Source organism: Podarcis gaigeae, assembly GCF_964106915.1.
Source record: "Podarcis gaigeae genome assembly, chromosome: 13".
In the NCBI taxonomy this organism is placed as follows: Eukaryota; Metazoa; Chordata; class Lepidosauria; order Squamata; family Lacertidae; genus Podarcis; species Podarcis gaigeae.
The window spans coordinates 41,361,158-41,367,813 of NC_139689.1; positions in this window are offsets into that span (position 1 = coordinate 41,361,158).

The following is a 6,656-nucleotide window of genomic DNA, read 5'->3' on the forward strand; positions in this document are numbered from 1 at the left end:
TACTCCCCGCTCGCCGCCTCGCCTTATATAAACGAGCCAGCCCCCACGTCGGAGTGCGCAGCCGCCTCTCAGATCCCTTGTCCCAAGGTATCTCGGGATTTGTGGTTTCCCTTTCCGATCGATTGCACAGTTCGCTCTAGCCACAACGACTACGATTCCCAGAACTGCGGCGTGACGGCGTTCGTCAGCCAATCAACCATTGGGTAGGGTTGGACGAAGAACGAGACGCTCTCTGATAGGGCTGCTAAACAACGAAGGCATGAATGGCTATACTGGACGCCTTTCATTCGTGGCTTAGCCAATTAGAGGTGGATAGTAGGAGGCGGTGGAGGCGGTGGGAAATGGAATATACCATCAGTTTACGCGGGGGTTGAAATCTCCCCCGGGGGCCGAACAGCTTCAAATGGTCCTCACGGAGCACATATTAAGAGGAATATCACCTTATAATATTTATTTTTCGTAATGGGGATGGTGGAAAAAAGATTGGTGATTCTCCCCGCAGGAAAAAAAATGGTACGGCCCAAAAAGTAGTTCGAGGCTATTTTTGAAGATTAAGAGGATTCCGTAACAGCTCAGCGATTTAAGACAGCGGAATTTCAGTAACAGGTCGAGTATTTGGAAAGAGAAGAGATGTCATCGGGTGGCGAAAAGGATCTGGATGAGAAAGGTTGGTAGGAAGCTCCTGCAGGCGGAAGGACACTTCATTGTTTAAAGAAACACACGCTGCGTTAACCTATGACGGTGACTGAGCCGTGTGGAAGGAGTTGTAAACAAACCGAAGTCGGAAACGAGTTCCGTCTTAAAGGGACAACGCCAGCTCTCCCGTTAGATCAAATGATGTAATAGGAGGCCTGGGAAGGCTGTGTGGACTAGTGGTTAAAGACTTGGCAGCCTGGGCTCTTCTTCATGTTGTTGTTGTTGTTGTTGCTGCTGCTGCTTCCTCTGTAGAAGATCTATGTGAGTTGCAGCAGATTAAAGTAGAGGGTATTTATTAGCCAGATTCTCCTATTTCTGACAGCTGAGATGCAAGGGAAGGTGGGGAGGGGTTAACCTCCAGGAAGGTTCAGACCTTCAAGCCTTATTGCATGACGTGGAAGCACGCCCCTAATGTCCCAGATGTTTAGGAGCATGCAAAAGTCGGGATGGTAGTGGGAGAGGCAGCTGCACTCTGCACATGGTCAGAGGCCCCTTCACCTTCCGCGTTGCTTTGTGCATTTCCAAATCCTGCGGGCCTTCGGATTTAAGCAACAGCATTTGCAACTGAGCTAAACCTTGGAAAGCCATCAGCTCTGGCTCCGCCCAGCCCTTTCTTCCACACAAGCCACGATTGTGGTAGCAGAGTACCTGCTTTGCATGCAAAAAGGCCTGGGGTTGTTGTTGTTTTTCCAATCGCTGGCATTTTTCAGGTAGGGCTAGGAAAGGCTGGAACCCTGGAGTGCTGCTGCCAGCTCGAGTAGACAACACTAAGGTAGATGGACCCATATGGCCTGACTCAGAATAAAACAGCTTCCTGTGAGATCTGGACTGAGGGTTCTTCAAGAAAGGGTGTTATGGGTAGAGGTCTTCCTTTATGCACCTCGGCTGCTCAGGCAAAAATGGTATCCGAATGCATAGGAAACAAAACCTTGATAAAACCAAAGTCCCATTTTGATTTAATGTTATTTTAAATGCAGTTTTAACACGCTGACTGTTCTTTACTTTCCCCCATCATCGCAGAACAGTCCTGTGAGCCTGGGATGTTATAATCAAACCCAATTTGAGAGGCCATGCAACAGAATATCAGCCGCTGGGTTTTCCACCACAGGAACTTGCATCAGACAATAGGGATAAACTGAGTAGGAGGTTAGATTCAGCATATTTGATCTTTTAAAAACCGAAGGCTTGCTTCTCCTCTTCAGCTTAAAAACCCAGGCTTTTTAGAAGGCATGTTTTAATTAATTCGCAGGAAAGCTGAGAGCATGCAAAGTACTCTGAATGCAGCTAATACTGCTCTTGCACAAGTTTCTGCCGATTGCCCAAAACATCCCTTGTGCAACCTTACTGAAGATCGCCAGGACAAAGGTGTAGGCAGGAAATAAAATTCCAAACCAGCTGATCAGCCTAAACGCCTATGTTACAGACGGAGAAACTGAGGTTGGATAATTGCAGCTTGCCCGAGGCAATGGCGCCAGGGCAGAAGCAATGCTTCAGTCCAGGTCAGATTTCAGCTCTCTTGTTATTGAACCACATGCGTTTTCCCACACCAAGTCCAGTGAACCAGCAGCCTTGGAGTAACTTTAAAGGAAGTAAGATGTACTGATAGTGCAGTCCTAACTATGCTTACTCAGAAATAAGTCTCAGCTAGTTCAGTGGGACTTAGTGGCTTGTCAGCACATTCAGAACTGCAGCCTAAAACATTGTCAAACCCGCCAATGGCCTTTGACAGTTATTCTGTGTGGCTGTGGCAACCCTTGCTGGCCCAGGACGTATCCTGCACAGAGACAGAGTGGTCCTTCTGGGGCTCAGTAGTTGGATTTAGATCTGGGAGAAGACTTCCCTCTGCTCTGTAGTGGGATTGCTGTGCAGCCTTGGTTATCTTTCTGTAAAATGGGAATAACTGACCAGCCTCCTATGGGCCATGAGATGCAATAAAAACATTAATGCTCTGTAAACATTTTCAGTTGAAGGCTATTAAAATCCACCGCACCGCCCCCCTCCGATTGTTCCAAATAAATTACCGTATTTTTCGCTCTATAAGACGCACCAGACCACAAGACACACCTAGTTTTTGGAGGAGGAAAACAAGGAAAAAAATATTCTGAATCTCAGAAGCCAGAACGGCAAGAGGGATCGCTGCGCAGTGAAAGCAGCAATCCCTCTTGCTGTTCTGGCTTCTGGGATAGCTGCGCAGCCTGCATTCGCTCCTTAAGACGCACACACATTTCCCCTTACTTTTTAGGAGGGAAAAAGTGAGTCTTATAGAGCAAAAAATACGGTACAAAGCAAAATCAGCCCAGGTTTTTTTCCAGAGACAGTTCCTGCTTTTCAAAACTTGCTCCAGGTCTCTGGCTTTCCAAAGGGGCTGTTCTATTGCTATACCTGGCAGCAGAACAGAAAGTCTTTTCCTGATAGGCCGCTACTTTTTGGCTCCCTGAATTTGGCCTGGCTCCTGCTTGGACAGGCTGTTCCCTCTTTGCAGGGCGAAGGAACGCCAAGCAGACGGCTGAACTCTTCTAGGGAACCATTCCCCTCCCTCCTGCCGCTTGCTTTCAGGTCTTTTGTTCCTGAAAGGGAACATGGGGTCTCCGTCTTGCTGTTCCTTCCAAAGAGCCTCTCTTTGGGTTTTCCCAGGGCACTACTAGTTTGGCATCCCCTGTGCCCATCCTCTGCCAAGGATTTCTTGGTTCGTAGCAAGAGTAAAGCCAACTTGGTATACAGGAGCTCAGTCTAGGTCATAGCTGTCAACTTACAGATTTGAAAATAAGGGACCAGCAGCCTTGAAAATAAGGGATTAGCAGCCAAAATAAGGGATTTTAGTCAACCAGCAGCCAAACGAAGCCTGAAGTGGTGGTTCCCACAGCATAGCAACCCGGCAAAGGGGATGCAGCAAGGAAAACTACCGTCACCTCTCTGCTGGGAAGCGCTGAGCAAAGGCGAGTCCCCAGGCAACACGGCCAATTTGATTGGCACAAAGTATGCAAGCTCCATCCCCCAGTCGTTCTTAGACTCCTTATTAGGTGAGCAACGCAGCCAAGCAACACAGTTGGAGCCTCCCTCCTCCCTGGCTGGCAGGCAGGGAGGGAGAGGAGCTGCTTCCTTTGAAACCCGGGAAATTTAAGGGACATCATCAATAAGGGACAGCAGTGGGACACGGCACTGGAATAAGGGACTTTCCTGCCAAATAAGGGACGGTTGACAGCTATGGTCTAGGTAGATTCAGGCAGAGCTGACGGTGGAGAATTTAGTGTTTCGCATCTGGGACCTCTGCAAACACAACTTCACCTAGGGTTACAAACTGCCCAGGGAGAACCAACAGACCGCCTAGGTGTGCCTTGAATATGTGCAGAAATCGCCTGCAAAACTTTTTCATAGCTTGGAGATAATGAGCTGTACTGGGTGCTAAGCGAGCTGCTGTTAAAAGCGCAACTACGGAGGTTGTTTCGAAAAGCTGGCAACCTTGATCTGTTAGGTTTATGCATCCATGTCCAGTGACAGCAACCCATGTGCAGAAATGGGATTCAGCCTATGGACCTGTTGAATCAGGGGAGAGGGTGAAAAATTCCAATTCCTTTATGGCACACAGGTTTTGGATATCTGGATCCTTCTGCTGTGCTCATGGTTCCTTGAAGTGAGGTCTCGCATATAATGGTAAAACGGGAATAATAGATATTATTCCCCCTAATGTTTGTTGTGTGTTTCACCTTTTCCTGAAATCTCTGAAATGTGGCTCTCCTCTCTTAGCCCCTCCAAGTGTCCCTATTGCCCAGGGACAGTCCCAGACTTATAGATGCCATCCCGGTTTCTGATTTGATCCCGGAATATCCTGCTTTTCCTTAGGACGTCCCTATTTTCATTGGAGAAATGTTGGAGGGTATGGAGTTATGCAGCTCCTGAGCCCAGTAGATAAGTAAATCTACAACCTTTAGAAGACATCTGAAGGCAGCCCGGTATAGGGAGGTTTTTTTTTAAAAAATAATGTTTTATTTTGTTTTTATATATATTGGAAGCCACCCAGAGTGGCTGGGGGAACCAAGCCAGATGGAGGGGGTACAAACATATTACATTATTATTATTATTATTATTATTATTATTATTATTATTATTATTATTAAATAAATAGGGACATCCCTATTTTCATTGGAACATCCCAATATTAATATTAAATAAATAGGGACATCCCTATTTTCATTGGGGAAATGTTGGAGGTCTGCCCCTCAGAATTGCTCCCAGGCTGTCGCCCAGCTATGCACCCTGACTCTTTTTGCCTGCCTTGAATATGCTATTGAACTCAGATCATGCCACCTATTTAGTAGGTTTGTTGGGGCCAATTATAATCATGACTGCTGAGGATTAAGGACTTCCTTGTCATGATAAGTTCCAGCACCTTTCCCCCTCCCCTAGAAAAATAGCACTGGTTTTCTCCAATTTCTTTCGATATCTCACTTATTTACTTTTAAAGTTACTTTCCCGTTTATATCCCAGTTTATGAACAACTGTCCTCAAAGTGGCAGCTGTGTGTGTGTGTGTATACAGTGGTAACTTGGGTTACATACGCTTCAGGTTACAGATGCTTCAGGTTACAGACTCTGCTAACCCAGAAATAGTGCTTCAGGTTAAGAACTTTGCTTCCGGATGAGAACAGAAATCGTGCTCCAGCGGCGCGGTGGCAGCAGGAGGCCCCATTAGCTAAAGTGGTGCTGCAGGTTAAGAACAGTTTCAGGTTAAGAACGGACCTCCGGAACAAATTAAGTACTTAACCCGAGGTACCATTGTATGTCTATATATTAGTGTAGTATTATGCAGTTTTTCCTCCACCCGTGCCAGGCTTGTGAGTTTTTCGCTGTCCACTCTTGGAGACAGTGCACTGGGCTCCTTGGGCCTTTGATGTGCTCCAGCAAGCTGGCTTTTTATATTTTTATGGAGGCCACACCTATTGCTCCAAAAGCATACCGGCAGGTGGTGATTCTCAGCGTGGTGTTTCTCACGCAGTGGATCAGGACCCGTCTTGGGCCACTTTCAGGTGGGTCTCAGTGCCTGTTGCCCCCTTGCTTGTCTGCCCTGCCTCTTGCTTGGACCAATGCCAGCGCCAAAAATTCCTTGCATGCTGGTTAAAGGTGGCCAGGAGATGGAGATGTTCGTTGAAGAGGCCAGAAGGAAGGCTTACTTCCTCTGAGGGAAAAGGTCTGGAGGAGGTGTTGAAGGGAATTAGAAAGAGACGGAAAGTTAATATATAATAAGAATAGATGCAAATTAATCGTTACTTAAAACAAACCGGGGATAGAAAGGAAGATGACGAGGCGAAAGCTGTTCTAGGAGGAAGAAGTGAACATAAAAGGACGAGGGAGGAAAGAAACGTAGGCATTTTGTGGGGCGGGGGGGGGGCGGAGACATAATAAGGTAGAGGATGAAAGGAGAATGGGAGAAGAAATCACGGGAGATGAGGGGGGAAAAATCAACTTTGAGAGGCATAGAAGAAGCTTGGGAGGAGAAAATTAGAAAAGATCTCCTCCATTTAGAGCCTCTGGCTCAGCAAATTCTGCTGAGTCACAATGCCCCCAGAGCAAATGTCTGTGCTTAACTTGAGGAAAGCTGAGCTGTGGAACTCCTTGCCACAGGAAAAAAACGTTGCGGCAAAGAATCCGGCTCTTTTGATAGGGGGGATACCATCGGAAAGTGAGACCAGTTATTGCCCAACCCGGCCTCTACCTTCTGCCATATTCTGACTATCTCTGCAGATAAATGTATGATATGGGTTGATTCCTCACGGTCAAAGGCCAGACTCCAGTTTCTGGAGCAGATTGTGGGAGCCTGGCAGAGATAGCCTTAAATTTTATTTCCAGGTGGTAGAACAGACACTGAACGGTCCTGACCAGAGTGTTCCTTTTTCTGATCTCACTTGGTTGAGAATGGAAGGGCACAGGGCACAAAAGCATTTTTTTTTGGGGGGGGGAATCTTT